This window comes from Phyllobates terribilis, unplaced genomic scaffold (assembly GCF_046119375.1).
Source record: "Phyllobates terribilis strain yellow unplaced genomic scaffold, ASM4611937v1 Scaffold_140__1_contigs__length_4765195, whole genome shotgun sequence".
In the NCBI taxonomy this organism is placed as follows: Eukaryota; Metazoa; Chordata; class Amphibia; order Anura; family Dendrobatidae; genus Phyllobates; species Phyllobates terribilis.
The window spans coordinates 4146359-4166947 of NW_027362900.1; the positions used below are offsets into that span (position 1 = coordinate 4146359).

General features: G+C 44.3%; 1 protein-coding gene and 1 pseudogene across 1 annotated transcript in view; both read right to left on the reverse strand.

The window, feature by feature from the left end:
• The window catches only part of LOC141205544 (uncharacterized), a 216762-nt gene that overhangs the window by 150564 nt on the left and 45609 nt on the right, over window positions 1–20589 (reverse strand). The gene's annotated exons all lie outside the window — the stretch shown is intronic.
• The window catches only part of LOC141205550 (uncharacterized), a 241269-nt pseudogene continuing 230561 nt past the window's right edge, over window positions 9882–20589 (reverse strand).

The following is a 20589-nucleotide window of genomic DNA, read 5'->3' on the forward strand; positions in this document are numbered from 1 at the left end:
AGTCCCAGTGTGTACTGGGTCCTATCCTGCCTGTGTTCCTACCTGCTAGTGCCTCCCTGTCTGCACTCTAGCTGTGCTTGCCTGTACCCCCCTGCCTGCATACCCGCCTGCCTGCATACCAGTCGTGCCTGCCTATACCCACCAGTCTGTGCGCCAGCCTAACCAGTCTGTTCCTGTATTCCCCTGTGTGGGTCAACAGCCGTGTCCGGGGTCTGTCCTGGAGTAGCACCTGGTCCCTCTGCTCGGTTCCTCCTTGGTGCACTGGTGTCGTATGCCGTCGTGCGACCCTGGTCGGATCGGGTGAATACCTAGTTACGCCCCTCCAGGCATTCACTCTCCGGCACGGTCCAGTGGAATCACACGCACACGCCGCTCAGCCCGGGCGTGTGCATTACAGCATGCTCAGGCCATGGTTCCCGTTGAGCCCCACGGCCTTCGCTCTCTGAGATGTTTTCCAGTGAATACATGCATTAAAAATAAATAAATATATATTTTTTTCCTTAGCTGAGTTCCAGGCGAATTACGCACCCGTCCAGATGGATCTATCAGCTCTCGTTCCTGCGGATCCGCCACGTTACTATGGGGATCCAAGACAGAGTTGTGCATTTGTGGAGCAATGCATGCTACACTTCAAGTTCTACCCTCTATGTTTTCCCACAGATCGGGCTAAGGTGGGATTCATGAAGTCTTACCTAGCGGGTGATGCCTTGAATTGGATCACCCCCCTATGGGACGCACAGGATCCTATCGTCCTGGACATAATGGCCTTCCTGGTGGCCTTTCTAATGGTCTTCGATGATCCTAACCCGGAGGCTCCTGCTGAAGCTTCACTTCCCAGCATCCCGGAGCAGCCCCGATGGGTAATGTGTGTGGGTAGCGCAATAGTCCTCCAGCCCAATGAGACTACTGCCCACCCAGAATCCTCACAGGGTGACTACACTCTCCGGGATACTGCTCCCAACCTCAAGAGGCAGTCCAGACGCGCTAGACGTAGAGGCAAGCCGTCAAGCCAGGGTCTGTCCTCCCTGAGACCTCCTGACCCCAACCTTGAAGTCCCTACTGAAGCTTCATCTCCCTGCATCCCGGAGAAGCCCCAACGGGTAATGTGCGTGGGTAGTGCACCAGTTCTCCTGCCCGAAGAGACTGCTGCCCACCCAGAATCCACACCGGAGGACCCCCTGTTGCCTCCTGAATCCCCCGGGATACCACTTGATGACAATTGGAGAGAGACTTCCCTATACTCTGCACCTGATACCTCGCCCGCTTCGTCCAGTGAGTCCGACCTAGTGTTCTCCGAAGCAGAGGTTACCCCCGAGTCTCTACACCCCTCCGATCAGGCGGAGGATCTCCAGTTGTCTCCTGAACCCTTCGGGGTGCTACCTGGTAGCGAATGGACAGAGACTTTCCTATACTCGGTACCTGATACCTCGGCTGCTTCATCCAGTGAGTCCGACCTAGTGTACTCCGAAGCAGAGGTTACCCATGAGTCTCTTCACCCCTCCGACCTGGCGGAGGACCTCCAGTTGTCTCCTGAGCCCTTCGGGGTGCTACCTGGTAGCGAAAGGACAGAGACTCTCCTATACTCTGTACCTGATACCTTGCTCGCTTCTTCCAGTGAGTCCAACCTAGTGTACTCCGAAGCAGAGGTTACTCCCGAGTCTCTACACCCCTCCGATCAGGCGGAGGACCTCCAGTTGTCTCCAGAACCCTTCGGGGTGCCACCTGGTGGTGAATGGACGGAGACTTTCCTATATCCTGGATCTGATACCTCGCTCGCTTCGCCTAGTGAGTCTAACCTAGTGTACTCCGAAGCAGAGATTATTCTTGAGTCTCTACACCCCTCCGACCAGGCGGAGGACCTCCAGTTGTCTCCAGAACCCTTTGGGGTGCCACCTGGTGGTGAATGGACAGAGACTTTCCTATACTCGGCACCCGATACCTCGCCTGCTTCGTCCAGTGTGTCCGACCTAGTGTACTCTGAAGCAGATATTTTCCCCGAGCCTCTGCACTTTTCTGACCCGGCGGAGGTCCTCCAGTTGTTTCCTGAATCCTCCGGGGTACCACCAGATAACAAAGAGACAGTGACTTTTTCTCACCCTGTACCTGATAACCCGTCTATTTCTTCCTGTGAGTTTGACAAGATGTACCTCGAAGCAGAGATTACCCCCAAGTCTCTGCTCCCCTCCAACCCGGTGGAGGACTTCCAGTTGTCTCCTGTACCCTCTGGGGTGCCACCTGAAAATATGTGGAGAGAGATTTCCTTGTGTGCTGTTCCTGGTACTCCACCCGTTTCGTCTGTTGCTGAGGATGGCTGGATAGGAGGTAGCATCCTAGCTAACCAGATGAGACCAGTTTTTCCTGTGGACAGTGGAAGTGATCTCCTTGAAGTGAAGGATTGGCCCTCGAATTCCCTGTGGAAGATTCTGGCAGGCCTGAAGAAGAGGGGGCGTAGGGGGGTACTGTAACATACCTGGCGGCGTCCTTGCATAGTGGTCCATCTCCCACTGTGCAAGAGCGCACACTTGATCTCCAGTCCAGAATGTCTCTCTGGCTTCCCTCCATGCTGTCTGTTTGTGTCTGTTTCTGCTGCTTAAGGGCGGCGCCTGATCACTTCCTGCTTTTTGTACCTGCTGTGGGTCACACCCCTTGTGCGTCCTCAGCCTATTGCTGTCTGTCACCTGGTATTTAACCCAGCTGCTCCAATCAATCCCTGCCTGAGCATCTTGCCCTGTCTGTTGGCTTTTGTCTCTGACATGCCAGGTCCTGTCTATGTTACCTGTCTTGCAGTATCTGTTCCCATGTCTGTATTGTGTCCTATCTGTGTACCCTAACCTGCAGTCTGTACACGTTCCTTGCCTGTTCGTTCTGCCTTCCTGGAGGCTGTATTTCCAGGCCAGTCTGAACACGCTCCTTGCCTGTTCGTCCCGCCTCTCTGGGGGCCGTATTCCCAGACCCGCTCCTGTATCCCGCTGCAGTGTTGGTCTCCTCCGTACACTCAGTTCCAGTCTGAACTCTCTCCTATCTTTTACCTGTTTTGCCTCTATGTCCGTTCCTTTCCTTTTTCTGCAGAGTCTGAACTCGTACCTAACTCCTGCTTGTTGTCTCTGTACTCCCGTTTGTGAGTTTGTGGTCCACTCGCTACTTCACTGCAAGTACCCTGTGGGTATCTGGCTCTGCCTTTCCCTTCCTGTCTGTTCCGTGGGAACAGAGCCTTGTCCCCCCTGCTCTGCCTTGCTCACCGCTCCGGCGGTTCTAGCCTGCTCTGACCCTTTTGCTCACTGCTCCGGCAGCCTCGCTCCGCTCTGACTCCTTTGCTCACTGCCCCGGCAGTCTCGCTCCTCTCCGACTCCTTTGCTCACTGCTCCGGCAGTATCGCTCCGCTCTGACTCCTTTGCTCACTGCTCCGGCAGTCTCGCTCCGCTCTGACTCCTTTGCTCACTGCTCCGGCAGTCTCGCTCCGCTGACTCCTTTGCTCACTGCTCCGGCAGTCTCGCTCCGCTCTGACTCCTTTGCTCACTGCTCCGGCAGTCTCGCTCCGCTCTGACTCCTTTGCTCACTGCTCCGGCAGTCTCGCTCCGCTGACTCCTTTGCTCACTGCTTCGGCAGTCTCGCTCCGCTGACTCCTTTGCTCACTGCCCCGGCAGTCTCGCTCTGCTCTGACCTCTTGCTCACTGCTCCAGGCGGCCTTGTCCTGCTCTACTCTTGCTCACCGCCCCAGGCGGCCTCGTCCTGCTCTACTCTTGCTCACCGCTCCAGGCGGTCTCGTCCTGCCCTGCTCTCGCTCACCTCTCTGGGCGGCCTCACTCTGCTGTGTTTGTCCGCCACATCTGTGGTTCTGTTCCTGAGTCCCAGTGTGTACTGGGTCCTATCCCGCCTGTGTTCCTACCTGCTAGTGCCTCCCTGTCTGCACTCTAGCTGTGCTTGCCTGTACCCCCCTGCCTGCATACCCGCCTGCCTGCATACCAGTCGTGCCTGCCTATACCCACCAGTCTGTGCGAAAGCCTAACCAGTCTGTTCCTGTATTCCCCTGTGTGGGTCAACAGCCGTGTCCGGGGTCTGTCCTGGAGTAGCACCTGGTCCCTCTGCTCGGTTCCTCCTTGGTGCACTGGCGTCGTATGCCGTCGTGCGACCCTGGTCGGATCGGGTGAATACCTAGTTACGCCCCTCCAGGCATTCACTCTCCGGCACGGTCCAGTGGAATCACACGCACACGCTGCTCAGCCCGGGCGTGTGCATTACATCAGGAAGATCCTCCAATGATATCCCCAACTGCTGGCACTTAGATCTATCAGTATAGGCAAAAAAATTTCCATTTGAATTTCCTGAGGAAGAGATTAATATCCTTAATCCACACAAAGGGATCAAAACAGATTGTGGGTACAAATGACAAACCACTCCCTAAAACTTTCCGTTATACGTTTGTCAAGATGTCTGAAGACAAGCTGATGATCCGATTATTTTGTTTGCTTGAATCATATCCTCCCTCATTCTTAGGAGCCCCTAGATTGGGGAGACTCAATTGTTGTGTGTTACAGTTCAGCCTCGCAAATGATAGCGTACATCCCAGCTCTCTAAAAAAGAGGATTCAGTAAAGGCTGAGGTAGCTGAGACTGAAGATAAGGGAGATTGTCATGGGCCATGGGCACCAATATGGTGCCCGCTTACACTAATTTGATGATGATGGCATTGGAGGAGGATGTCTTCTATGTGTCCCACCACTTCCGGTATGTTCTGTGGTGGTGGATATACATAGACGACGTCCTCATCCTATGGACAGGACAAGTTGAGGGATTATTAGAGTTTGAGGTCTTTTTAAATCAGATAGAGGACATTAAGTTTACTCTTGTATTCCATGAAACAGAAATCCAATTTTTAGATGTTTTGGTCCAAGGTGATAAAGAGGCTATCTACTACTCTATACCCCAAATTGACAGATAGGAACAATTTATTAAAATTTGAGAGCCATCACCTGAGACAATTAGTAGAATCTTTACATTGCAGTAAATATTTAAGACTTAAGAGGATTATAAGCAATTATTTTTTGATACAACCAGAATTTGATAAATTTAAATAAATTACATTTTTGACATGAAATTAACCAAAGGCTGTTCTGGAGAAAAGCAAAAACAGAGCGAAGATGGCTCATCGTAATCTCCTAAAAGATAAAAAAAGACATGAAACAAAGTCCAAAAGAATTTCATTGGTCACCAATCTTAGTGAAGAAAGTGGGGAGATTTCTAAGATAATTAAGTGACATTGGATAATGTTAGGGAAATATATTACTGAAGTTGAAGAATTTAGGGATCCCCTTTATTCCCATATAAAAGAGCAAATAATTTGAAAGATAAAAAGATGGACCATTTAAATCTTCTATACAGAGTTCTGGAATATTTTATACATCCAATTACTAAAAAACAGTATGACAAAATTCTGACTTCAGAGTGAATACGTTATCTATACTTTACAATGTCCGTTCAAATTAATACACGTAGGCGAAACAACTTGTGATTTTAAAACGAGATTTAATCATCATCCCTATACCATCAGGAAGAAAAAAATGGATCTACCAGTTTCCAAACATTTTTCTGAAATGGGACATAAAGAGAGGGATCTGAAATTCTGTATTCTAGATCATGCCCCCATGCCAAAGAGAGGAGGAGATAGAGAAAAGATACTGAAAAAGAAGGAATTAAAATGGATTTATAAGTTGAATGCATTAAAACCAAATGATCTCAATGTGGATTTTACGTTACACAGTTTAATTTGATGTATATATGTCCCATATATGACTTTCTTCAAAATTAACTGTATAGACTTCTCTTCATTTTTTCTACACTATTTTGCACTTTATTTTTATCTTCACAGATGAGTGATAGATAATAGGACTCGCCTTTACACTCAATGGACTTCACCAAATTATGATGTACATCTAATATCTGAGATTGTTTAGTATATATAGAAGTGATTTTTTCACTGGTATATCTTTGGTTTTATGTATGCTGTCCCTTTAAACAATAGATTTACCAATATGTGTAAAGATTAGATGCCCAATATAATTTATAATATAAGAGACATGGCGCTTATGATGTATTTTGTTTTAGAATATTAGTATTCTAGTGATTGGATAGAGTTAGTAGCACAACATACTTTAGCACAGTTGTATGGGTTCAATTGCATAGATGTGCGCAGTAGTTAAATGTTCTTGTATTATGCAGAATAGACTTCAATATGGCTGCACTCATGTGCTATGAGTTTGAGTCATTCCTATGTCTCATTACATTGACAGGCGCAGTAGTTGTATGTCTTCATATTGTAGAGAATGGTCTCCAATATGGCCGCACGCGCAATAGACTTATGCATCACTCCCATGTTTCCAAGAGTTGCGGACATTGCAGTGATGCCGCATACAGCCGGTCAGGGGGATATTAGTCACATCAATGGGTGAGACTTTATGTTTAACCCCTGTTACGATGCGAGGTGGTGGAACCACTGTGCCATGGTACAAGGAGGGACCGGAGGGGCGTAACTAGGGACCTCACATGGACCAACCTTGGCAATACAGTGGCTTAGTTGATTCCGTGAGCCAAGGAGGGACCGGCAAGGTGGACCAGGTGCTACTCTGGGACCGACCTCGTGTGAGAGCAGGCGATTCCCACAGGACTAATATTAAGCAAGATAGTTAAAATATAACATTTATTACATATGTATTAAAAAAAAATATTTTTGAGTAAAAAAAACCCTAATGGGCCAAATTATGAACCCTGGGTCTTCTGAATTACCATAGTTAGTTTAGAATTGTGTATACATGCAAACCACACCTCAAAATGCCAAATACCAAGTATGTAGGGTTTAGAAAAGATAACCTCAATTCATCCAGAGCATTGAGGATCATACAATTAAATATTACCCTTACTAGTATTGGTTGACATTTATTAATAACAATCATATAGAGATACCATGTATGTGCTCAGATAATAGGGTATACAATGAAATCCCACATGCCCTTAAGCAAAAAAAAAGGGGTACCATGGACTATACAGTAAAATCCCACTTGACCTCTATTCAAAAAGGTACCGTGGACTATGTCAGGGAAAATCAACAAAGCCTCACTGAAAGAATCCTTCGGGTTGTTGTTATACCAAGCAAAATGAAACAATCTCACCCAATCCTAAAGTGCATCATGGCTTGATTCATCCTGGTGTAATGTCATCCTATTATTCATGACCAAAACATATTGGAGGTATCCTGCTCCCAACGCGTTGATTCATCAGGGGAGACTAAAAGAGGGGATGAGGGTCTCCACCATTCCAAGCAGCCCGTGTCCTCCTCTCAAAAGACCCAGGGTTCCACAGGACTGGTGACAGGTCGCCAACTGGCACGGCAGATAGGCATGGATGGAAGGCGGGCACGGCTGGTAGGCAGACACGGCTGGTAGTTCGGATGGTGGACATGGCTGATAGACAGGCTGGTGAACAGCACAAGGACCTGAGGGCCGGAGAGAGTGTTTTAGCAAACAAACTTCAGCATTGCACAGGCACCTCCATTTTGGAGGAGGTGCCTTAAACAACAGATGTCCTCCGGCCATTGGCTGGGGACATGTTAAGACGGTGCGCACAGCCCCTTTAAGAAGCAGGGAGCGCACGCCCTAAGCACAGTGTTCGGGAATCTGCGTGTGGTGCGCGTAACCTGGGCCATCACAGCATGGGAGCCAGGAGGAGGAGCAGTGGAAGCTGTTCTGGGGCTTCAGCGGTAAGGGGATCGGCATCTCTGCCGAGCAGGAGACAGAGACGCTGACGCTACAACCCCTTAGTGACCATAAGATATCTTTTTACTGACCTGCGATATAAGAGACTAGCGTTCCATGACAGGTGACAATCCTGTAACGGTCACCTGTACACTATAGCTGACAACTTGCTGCATCAGCCTAGATCAGTGTTAGTACCGACCATGAACGTTTAACTCCTTAGATTCTGCTGTCAATAGTGACTACAGAATCTAAATAGTTAACAGAGTGTTTGGGCTCCCTCTTTAACCTCATCGACACCCTGAGATCTTGATTGTGTGGTCCTGATGTTTGCCATGGCAGGTAACGGTCAAATAACGGCCTTAGAGTCAGCCAGCTATAGCGGCCTGTTCAGAAGTTATCAAAATATAGGTGGTAAAAATAAATTTTTTCATTCTTGTCATGCCACTTCCCATTACTTCCTGAAAAGAACCAGAAGGGTTAATGAACTACCTGAAAGCAATTTTAAATATGTTGAGGGGTGCAATTTTTAAAATGGTATCACTTTTGGGTGGTTTCCAACATATAGGACCCCCAAAGTCACTTCAAAACTGGACAGGTTCCTATAAACAAATTTTTTTTTAATTTCCTTGAAAAAAATGAAAAATTACTGCTACATTTTTAAACCTTCTAAAATGCTAACAAAGTAAAACAACGCTTTACAAATGGTGCTGATGTAAGGCAGACATGAGGGAAATGTTATTTATTAATGGTTTTGTGTGGTCTGACTATCTGGATTAAAGTGATAATCATTCAAAGTTTGAAAATTGCAATTTTTAAAACATTTTTCTGATATTTTTATAAATAAAAGCAAAACATATCAACCTAAATTTACCATTATTATAAAGTATCATGCGTCACAAAAAAAATCTCAAAATCAATGGGATATGTAGAAGCGTTCCAGAGTTATTACTACATAAAGTGACACTGGTCAGATTTAAAAAAAAACTGGTCTGGTCACTAAGGGGTTAAATCTTACACAGGTGAAATCACATTATCAATTAATATAACTATGACATTGCTGGCACTTTATACAAAAAGGTACACATTAATGGAGTGGTCTATTATGAATTACTATGTATATGTGGATGAGTCTATGTATATTTATGCACTGTCTCTAAGCACTTTTCATGATTTTATGATAAATGTAATTGTTATAATTCTAATTGCTGCACCTTTATATGGTTCACTAGATGGATTATGCACTGCTCGAACAAGTTCCTCAATAGGAACGAAACGTTTCCACTGCGATTACCACCATGACTGTGTCAATAAACCACTGGATTTCTATTGAAGACTGGAGCGCTGCCTTTATCTTCATTAGATACAGAGATAGATATATGATAGATATGGGTAGATATTGTAGATAGATATATGATAGATATATCTATCCTCATATCTATCTATCTACCTATGTATTTAAAGAAAGTGCAGCAGCACCCTGTGAGGGCCAAGATACATAAAAACAATGGAAACATTAGATCTAAACTGTATTACTCAGTAAGCTGTACTTACAAAAAACAAAGGTTCTTAGCGCATAAATTAGCCAATTCGTGTGTGCCCATCAACCGCAGCAAGGAGACCTCCCATCTGATGGGTCCTGCTCTACACTACATGCCACTTTTGGGCTACAAGCCTACAACTTTTGACAATACATGTCAATTCTGGGCTAAAACGCCTACAATTTAATGGGCTGGTAGAACTGGCTATACATCAACTGCTGGTTAATGGGAGGAGTGCCGAGTCAGGGAGGAGGCAGTTACAAACCTCCTATAGTGATAAATAGTAAGAAAACCTGACCAGCACCTCCTAAGTGTGAACAGGTGCCAGCTGCAATAACTGCACAATGTATATAAAGAAAGTGCAGCAACACCCTGTGAGGGCAAAGTACATAAAAAATAGATAGCTGTATGGATAGATAGATATGCATAGATACCGTGGATAGTTATATGATAGATAGATAGATATGATAGATAGTTAATATATAGAAAAATTGTCTGCGAGATATATCTTCAGCAGCACCTTTTAAAAAAAAACAACAGAAAAAAACATGATAGATATTCGCTTATGCAACCAAGGTGTTAAATAAATTGCTAAATTTTCAACATTTTCACCAAAATTCTGATATTTTCACAAATAAACAAATTGACCTAAATTTAAGGGAAACGTAAAGTACAATGTGTCATGAAAAAACTATCTCCGAATAACTGTAATTCGTTAAAGCGTTACAGAGTTATTGCCACAGAAAATTACACTGGTCAGAATTGTAAAATTTGGCCTGGTCAGGAAGGAAAAAAACAAGCTCGGAGGTGAAAGGGTTAAGATGATACAATTTTAGGTTAAAACATTTTTAACATTCTGAACATGAAAAAGGCTTCTCCCCTGTGTGAGTTCTTTGGTGATAAAGAAGAGATGATTTGTGTACAAAACATTTTCCACATTCTGAACAGGAAAAAGGCTTCTCCCCTCTGTGGGTTCTTTGGTGGCTATCAAGATGCGCTTTCCGGTTAAAACATTTCCCACATTCTGAACAGGAAAAAGGCTTCTCCCCTGTGTGGATTCTCTGGTGGCTATCAAGATGTGCTTTGTGAGTAAAACATTTCCCACATTCTGAACACGAAAAAGGCTTCTCCCCTGTGTGGATTCTTTGGTGCCTAACAAGAGCCGATCCAGTGTTAAAGAATTTTCCACATTCTGAACATGAAAAAGGTTTCTCCCCTGTATGAGTTCTTTGATGTGTAAAAAGAGTTGATTTAGCTCGAAAACATTTTCCACATTCTGAACATGAAAAAGACTTCTCCCCTGTGTGGATTCTCTGGTGTATAACAAGATTCCATTTTTGGTTAAAACATTTCCCACATTCTGAACAGGAAAAAGGCTTATTTCCTGTGTGACTTTTCTGGTGCTTAACAAAACTTGATTTCTGTGTAAAATATTTCCCACATTCTGAACATGAAAAAGGATTCTCCCCTCTGTGGGTTCTCTGGTGGCTATCAAGATGTGCTTTGTGAGTAAAACATTTCCCACATTCTGAACATGAAAAAGGCTTCTCCCCTGTGTGGATTCTCTGGTGCCTAACAAAACTTGATTTCTGTGTAAGATATTTCCCACATTCCGAACAGTAAAAAGGTTTCTCCCCTGTGTGACTGCTCTGGTGTCTAAGAAGAGATGATTTATTTCCAAAACATTTCCCACATTCTGAACATGAATATGGCTTCTCCCCTGTGTGAAGGCTCTGGTGTCTAACAAGGTGTGACTTCACTACAAAACATTTTCCACATTCTAAACATGAAAAAGGCTTCTCCCCTGTGTGACTGCTCTGGTGTCTAAGAAGAGATGATTTATTACCAAAACATTTCTCACATTCAGAACATGAATATGGCTTCTCCCCTGTGTGAAGTCTCTGGTGTCTAAGAAGAGATGATTTATTCCCAAAACATTTCCCACATTCTGAACATGAAAATAGCTTCTCCCCTGTGTGAGTTCTCTGGTGACTAACAAAATTTGATTTCTGGTTAAAACATTTCCCACACTTGGAACAAGAAAATCTATTCTCTACTGTGTGAATTTTTTGATGTTTAAGAAAAGACTTTTCAAGGGGAAAACAATTTCCATATTCTGAACATGAAAATGGCTTCTTTGCTTTAGGAGCAGTTAGTTTTTTAATGCTTATTTTGTGACTATGATTTTCCTTAGTAGTCGGTAATGAATCAGAAGACAGGACGTGTTTCAAAGGATCAGATGACAGATCTTTGCTGTGAAGGAATGATAGTATATCTGGAGTAATGACATTCACTTCAATTGTATCCTGTGGAATCTCAAGATCATCTGATTTAAAAATTGAAGATGTCGGCTGTCCCTCTGATCTCCTGGTACAGTCATCTGCTAAGAATAAAACCAATTATTATTATTTTGAATACAATATTTTTTTAATTAATATTTTTGAACATTTCTACTTAAACTTTCCATAAAAATGGCAAGTTATGTAAAAATATTGAATTATTCACCAAGACAATGACAGTTCACAGTCTAATGGAAAACCTCAAAGGATGAACCAGTGGTGTTCAACTGTTTGTTCATTCTGCCTCCAAATTATGGAATAAAAAGCCAAACAATGTTATGTAGGAAAAATAATACCAATAAAAACTTCTACTCATCTCACAAAAAAAGTCCCCACTCAGGTCCATCATCTGTCAGTGGAAAAACAGACGTTACCACATTATTAGTGGCTCAAAGGCTCTTGAAAAGCAGCATGGCTTCCATAAACCGATCCAGTAATATCCGCTCTCCCAAAGTCAGATCTCCCCCTCGCTTCTGAGCCTTGCAGTGTGTTCAAACCACATTTAGCATCCATGTATTTGGCAATACTATAGTGAGAAGAACCCACTTAATTTACGGTGTGGGTCTCCTGGAGCACAATCTGGACACTATGTGTTGGGTAATAAAATGGCAAATGTGCAATTTTCCCTCTTCAACATCCACTGCGTGCTAATTTCTGGAAAGAGGCTGTGGAGTCAAAATAGTCACTACTATTCATTGAGGGCTATAATCTCCAAAATGGAGTCACTTTATGGGGATTTATACTGCTCTGGTTTTCTACCATTTTGTTATATTAGGGCTTCTGCAAATGGCGTATCCCATCTCCTCTGGGATCTGCTCCTGCGACGTCTGCTTCAGTCACCAGGAGACCCCTTATTCATTCTGCAGGTGGCGCTGGTGATGGAGCAGACGATAGAACCAGAAGCTCTGGGCGGCGCAGGCTCTGTCCAGCCACTAAGATTAGGGTTGCTGGGACCAGTAGTACCATCCAGTCTGACAGTATGGGTGTGTGTTGTCCAGCTGGAGTAATCTGCTCCCTGCTTCAGCAATTTGGAAAGCACCACACCCTACTAAAGCTGGAAGCATATTGCCGGAAGCGGCCAGATACAGCCTTGTTCTCCTCTGGTTCAGTCCTCTGTGCTCAGCCCCCGGCTTGTGTATTTGTTTCCTGCTGTGACTCCGACCCATTTACGGACTACTCTTCTGTCTTCTGATTTTGTATTTTCTCTGCCCTCCTGGTTCTGACCCATATACCTGACTATTCTTCTTGCCATGTCACACCACAGAACAGCAGGTAACACCGTGGCCCAAGCCTAGGGATCTCTGTGTAAGTCCAAATCCATGGTAAGGATTGGTTAAAGGGTGATGAGCAAGGCAATCCCTGGGATGTGGAAAACGGAGTAGATGGTGCAAGCCTGTTCGCGGTGGCCATCTTTTCAGCTCCCAGGTAACTATGAACAGTGCCCCCAATACATTGTGTCTGCAAACTATTCCAGCAAGATCTGTATTCAAATAGCTAAATGTCGCTCCTTCCCTTCTTATTCCTTCCATGTGCCCAAACAGTAGTGTACAACCGTATATAGGGGATTGTCGGATTCAAGAGAAGTTGGAAAATAATTTGTAAGGTCCATTTGTTTCCTATTATCCTTTGTGAAAAATTCCAAAATTATCACCACATAAAGTGACACACGTCAGATTTGAAAAATGGGGCCTGATTAGCAACACAAAATAGGCTGCAGGAAGGGGTTAAATCAGAGTATTTTGGGCACTAACTACTGTGGTCAAAACTGTGAGTATAGACAATAACACATCTACTGAAATGATCAAACTCAACAGTCTTCATCAGTAATAAGTGAGTAACTAGCGGTGAAACCTCTCTGGGGTAATTAGAGTATGGGGCTCGGGGGCTCTTGGCAATCTAAACTATCGTAAGGGACAATATTTTCTGTCAGATGAGTTTCAAGAAGAAATATTAGACGTTTAAAGAGAACTTTTTATAATAGTGCAGACCTGAGGTGTTTAGCTTAGAGATATATCATGGCACAGGTGTAATGTTTTCTGTATAGTTTATCACAATCTTGTTTGAAGTTAGTTGGTTTTAAAAGAAATTGAAAAGTCAGGATAAAGGGAAACTCTGTTATTATTGTACAGAAATTCACACTTTGCCCTCACTGCACATTTAATGTTATCAATCATAGTAAGAGTGAATGTTGGTCAAAAAGACTGGACCTGGTCTTGTAGGGACCATATGAGGACATTCAGCAGCACAGAAGGGAGAGAAGGTAGATTCATCCAATAAGATATCAGGGATCTAGGAAGCCAACAACATCATTACCCTCCGCTTTCTCTTACAGGCCCATCAAAATATTTTTCTTAAAGTGATTTTCTAACTTGTCAGCACATTCTACGTATGCGGTCATTTGGCTTTGTGGTTTACAGATTTGGGCAGGTAACGGACATCGTCTCGTTATCCCAGGGGGTAGGTGGAGCCTCCAGGTTGTAAGTTCTATGGAAAAGGGTTTCAATGCCCAAAATCATTTGAACAGTTTTCGGTGGAAGAGAATGTTGTGGTCTAGAAGCAAAATGGTGATCACACGATTGTGATATAGCCGGACTACACCACTGATAAAACAGCCACAGCCGGTGACTGAGAAGAATATGTGACTTCTCTGCATTTAGTGGATACTACTCACCTGGGTAGTCATATGTAGGAATCTCCTCTTTACACCACTCATCACCCCTCACATATGTCTCTGTAGTATTAATATGGGTCAGATCTTCACCCTGAAACAAATATTGTAAAAGTCACAAATAGATGACAAGTCACGTCTATGATCAGCTCTAATCCTGCCATCTCCACCGTTCTCATTACACAAATAGAAAACATATAATACTGGTGGATAAAACAAGACTGAACACAAGACCTTCACAGCCCTCTACATATCATAGGCGAGATCTCATGACACTTTCTCTCCATCTACCTGATGATCCTGAGGAACATTGGGATCTTCTTGCTTACAGTCCTGTGGAAGAGGAGGACGGGGACATCTCTCTGGTGTTGTCCTCTTACTGGATAGAACTGGAGGAAACACATATAGGGACTGAATTCATTCTTTACATACAGATAATTATAGTCCATGTGTATTTAGTCCTGTCTATTACCTGGTGATGTGAGGGGCTGGGGAACCTCCATCATGACGTCTTTATACAAATCTTTGTGTTCTTCTAAATACTCCCACTCCTCCATGGAGAAATAGACAGCGACATCCTGACACCTTATAGGAACCTGAAACATACAATGATACAGTCATCCCCCAGATGCTTTCGTTGTGCTACTGTATAATATCCCAGTATTCCCAGTATTGTCCATCTGTTATTCCCATAGGTAAGAATGATGTAATGTGAAGTCATCAGAATCTCTCACCTCTCCAGTAAGCAGCTCAATCATCTTGTAGGTGAGTTCTAGGATCTTCTGGTCATTGATGTCCTCATGTATCAGGGGGTGAGATGGAAGCTCTGTGATTGGGCTCAGAGGTCTTCCCCATCCCTCAGTCACAGGGGCCTGACAGCGATCGCTAGAGGTCTTCTTCACTACTGTGTAATCCTGGTTATGGAGAGACACATTAATAAATCTCACTACAGACATTTCCAGAGTCCTCACCTCTCCAGTTCTGTCCATCTGTTATTCCCATACATAAGAATGATGTAATGTGACGTCATCAGAATCTCTCACCTCTCCAGTAAGCCGGAAGAGGATCTCTAGGGTGAGGTGTAATATTCTCTCCGCAATCTTGTCTCTGTCCAAATCCAACTTTGATGATTCCATAAGGAAAATTCTCTTTAATAGATCTTCACTGAGAAGATCTGATATTGTAGGGACCTGAATGAGAAGATGATGAGCCTATGTAACATCATAAAAATCCTGTGTAATAATACAATTACTGGAGATAATAAGGGGAAACATATGAGGAGATATATTATTTTACAGTATTTAGTTTTCTTCTTTACATCTACTAATAAAACCTATATATTTTAGGCCACAGACAACAAGCAGTTTCTTCCTCGGAGTCTGCAGCTGAACACGTTTCTCATAGACTCATCTTCCATGAAGCTAATTCTCGTCTCATTTACCAACACTGGAATCGGTATTAGCAATACTGCAGGAGATATTCATTACAAGTAACATGAGAAATAACTACTTCATGATGAGTATGACATTCATCTTCACTGGTCGTCTATATGAATGTTTTCCGTCTTCCCCTGACTGTAATTTTCTATCTCGTTAGATCTCATGTGTGATTCACACACAGAAGTTTGAGGCTTTGACACATGGTAAGGTTTTTATTATTATACAGAGTAGGACTATTCCGAATGGGTTCACCATGCCATGGTGGGATAGCTTTCATGCTATTTTTTATCAAAAACAGTGTCGCTAAGAACCCCATTTTATTTAAATGCACTTTTCCTTTTTATTTATTTACAGCAGGGTTTATGATCATTTTTCTTTTTATAGTTTTTTTCTGATTTATGGCCATTGTAAACATGCATTTTTGTGCTGCATGGATACCAACTTAAACCAAGCTCAAATTCTGTGTTTTTTCACGGGCACTATAGTGGCCGTGTGAGCTGCTGCTATGGATGATACACCCCTAACTATCCAACTATTATGAGGTACAAATCTCATAGGTTCTGACTTCATTAGTATCTGCACTAGGAATGAGGCCAAGTGAGTATTTATTAATGGGAATCCACTCCACGGCTGATGAAAGGGAACCTGTCACCCGCTGGGACTTATCTGACCTCTAATATGGGCATACAGGTGATAGAAATGTGAATCTATACTTACCTGTATGCCTCAATCAGAGGTCTGTTTGCTGTGAAATAGCTTTTTATTCAGTGAAGATTCCGATGTTTGCGGGCCGGTGGACGGGAAGAAATGCCCTGTGACGTGCAGTTACCATGTCCAGGTCCCGCGCACTTCACTTTTTATGGAAGGCACAGTTGTACTGTGTACTGTGCAGTCATAGTACTGCAGGGATCTTGTGTGCAGGTGCCAGTGAGTCACTGTGACTTCCCGATGCCTGGGCACAAGATCCCTTCAGTACTATAACTGTATAGTACACAAAACAAGTGCTTTACTACCGTAAAAAGCGTGTAGGTGCGGGATCTGGACATGGCGACTGCATGTCACAGGGCACTGTGACATGCAGGAAAGGGGGGAAATATTTTAATCAACACAGTAGGCGGGGATTTCTTCCCATCCCCTGGCCCGCAAGCATCGTAATCTTCAAAGAATAAAAAGCCATTTCACAGCAAACAGACCTCTAATATGAGGCATACAGGCAGGGTCAGACTGGGGTGTCTGGGGCCCACAGGGAAAATTTACTCTAGGGGCCCACCCTACAGCTATATGTAAATACCTGTTAGCCATTATTCCCGTAATAGTGGAGCGTTGACTGTAAAGCACAGGCGGCTCCTGCACATCTACTGTGCGCATACTATAACTGGGATGTACACAAAATTACGGTTCTTTAAAGGGTTCTTTGATGAAAACAAATCATCATCGATCCACAGGTTAGATAGGTGATATCTTATTGATCGGTGGAATCCAAGCATTGGAAACCGCACCGATTGGAAGAATGGGGAATTTTTATCCTCATTTTAAAATGCAGCAGCAGGTGGGATGTCTGACCGTAGCTACATTCATCATCTTTGGGGTCTTCCAGATAAAGCCAAGTGCAGCCCCTTAGATAATGAATGGATCAGTGGTCGAGTCGCACATGCTGCTCCATACTAATGGGGATAAAAGCTCCACATTCTGAAGATCGGTGCAGGTCCCAGCAGTCAGACCCACACCAATCAATAACTTATCCTTTGGCCTTGTTCACACGTTCAGTATTTGGTCTGTATTTTACATCAGTATTAGTAACCCAAAACCAGGAGTGGAACAATCAGAGGAAAATTATAATAGAAACACGTCACCATGTCTGCATTTATCACCCACTCCTAGTTTTAGCTTACAAATACGGATGTAAAATACTGACCAAATAATGAATGTGTGAATGGGGCCTTAGGATAGGCGATTACTTGTTTTCACCATATAACACCTGTAAGTGCATATTAGCTACTGTGTAATAGTCACAAGACAGGGAGGGGTTAAACATCCAAGTATTTAATCTCTTTTGGAAATCAAGAGTCTTACCCTTATTGATGTCAGAGAGAACAAAGGGCCGCCATACACAATACAATCCACTATACCAAGACCAATAATGCCACATACAAGGGAGAAATACTGCCACACCGTGACCAGACTACATATTAACACCACATTGTGACCGAATAATACCACATACAAGGAACAAATACCGTCACACTATGACCAGACCACATAGTGATCGAATACCACATACAGGCGATTAATACAGTCACACCATGACAAGACCACATATTACCTCCACATAGTGACTGAATAATACCGTCACACCATTACCAGACCACATAGAGACTGAATAATACTGTCACATCATGACGAGATCATATATTACCACCACACAGTGACCGAATAATACAATACTGATCATTAATAAAAAACACAATGCTAATAACACTAATATTATCATTGGTGACATACACAGTAGCTCTGTATATAGTGTCAGTGTAGAGGTAATACAGGGATCATCGGTGACATTATACACAGGAGCCCTGTATATAGTGTACAGGTAATACAGTGATCACCTGTGACATTACAGCATATACAGAGTACCCAAAAACGCTGTAATACAGGTATATACAGGTGATACAATGACCATCTCCATACAGAATTATGGGCCCCATGTAATGCTGGTCCATACAGCGTATGGGCCCCCATGATGTTGCTCCATACAGCGTATGGGCCCCCATGATGTTGCCCCATACAGCGTATGGGCCCCCATGATGTTGCCCCATACAGCGTATGGGCCCCCATGATGTTGCCCCATACAGCGTATGGGCCCCCATGATGTTGCTCCATACAGCGTATGGGCCCCCATGATGTTGCTCCATACAGCGTATGGGCCCCCATGATGTTGCTCCATACAGCGTATGGGCCCCCATGATGTTGCTCCATACAGCATATGAGCCCCCATGATGCTGCTCCACACAGCATATGGGCCCCCATGATGTTGCTCCATAAAGCATATGAGCCCCCATGATGTTGCTCCATATAGCATATGAGCCCCCATGATGTTGCTCCATATAGCATATGAGCCCCCATGATGTTGCTCCATACAGCATATGAGCCCCCATGATGTTGCTCCATACAGCATATGAGCCCCCATGATGCTGCTCCATACAGCGTATGGGCCCCCATGATATTGCTCCATACAGTATATGGGCCCCCATGTTGCTCCATACAGTATATGGACCCCCATGCTGCTTCATACAGTATATGGGCCCCCATGTTGCTCCATACAGTATAAGTGCCCCCATGCTGCTCTATACAGTATACGGGCCCCCATGTTGCTTCATACAGTATACGGGCCCCCATGTTGCTCCATACAGTATAAGTGCCCCCATGCTGCTCCATACAATATATGGCCCCCCATGTTGCTGTATACATAAAAAAAAAAATCAAATCCTAACCTCTCCCGTTCCCGGCAGGTCTGGTGTAGTCAGAGTCTTGACTCTGCAGTGCTCAGAGCAGAGAGCGGTAGTGATGTCACTGGAGCTGCGGGGAACGAGGAGAGGTATGTATTTGAGGAGGAGGGGAGGGGGCTCTTACCTCGGTGGGCCGGATGGTGACGCGGCCGACGGCCATGAGCATTGTGGCGGGTCAGGTTCGCGTGCATGCGCCCCTGCCTCCCGCGCTTTTAAAGGGCCCATGTCCCTAATTTTTTTTTACTATTTGTCGCTGGGGCGGCGGGGCCATGGCCCACTGGGAATTTTGCCGGTACCCCGCCAGGCCAGTCCGACCCTGCATACAGGTATGTATAGCTTAACATTTCTAACACAAGTATGCCTATATTCGAGGTCAGATAAGATCCAGGGGATGACAGATTCCTTTTAATCAGCCGTGAGGTAGTCATAAACTCAGATATGTATCAAGGTATTGTAAGGTGGTTAATGGTCGCATAGGAGGTATGTGTCACAGAGATGACCTGTCTCTGTGATGTAACCCAGAGTGTTTCTCTAGGGCACATAAGCACTAAGAGGATCGTTTGGTGCACCTGGGGGCCGATTTACGGGTAGGAGAGAATGGGCAAGTCCAGCTACCCACATAACTCATCTCTAGGTGTGGTTATCAGCCTATAAAATGGAGTCTGTTGTTTGGCACATGGTCTGTGTGTTTGGAGGGAGAAGGCCTCCTGTGTATGTTTGTCTTCAGACCAAGCCAGGACACTGGACGCTACCCCAACTTGTGTGCCACACAGGCCTGGCTGAGCAGAGACCTGCTAAGGACATTTACTTTGTTTGCTTGATCTAAAGGCCATTTGCTTTTCTGTTTGGCTTCTGGGTTTATGAAGCAATAAACCAACATGAACTTTTAAAGGAACATGTCTCCTGTTTTCTTCCCATCGCATGCAAGTGAGTAAAACCCCTACAATATGTATAAAGAAAAGGGTATGGTATGCAGAGAATGTTTCAATAATTCGCCTTAACGCGTTTTCCCAACAGGTTCTGCATGGTGTGCCTAATAGCCAGGTGTCCATGGTTAAATATTCCAGTTCATCATGGAGGCCCATTCCCATTCCTAGAGGTGAATTGTCACAGGATATACAGAATGGAGTCTGTCTACAATAATGTACTGCACCTACGCTACTTCTCATGAGCTAGAAGTCCGATAATGTCCATCCCCTAGTGTGCATGTCCGGAAGTGACGTGTATTATACTGAAACGCCAGATAAACTGATTGACGCCGCGCCACTCGTACCTGCGCATGCCCATAGTTATCATTCCACACTGGAGCGCATCTAGGATCATTGTCAAGAATGCGCATGCCCAGATGTCTG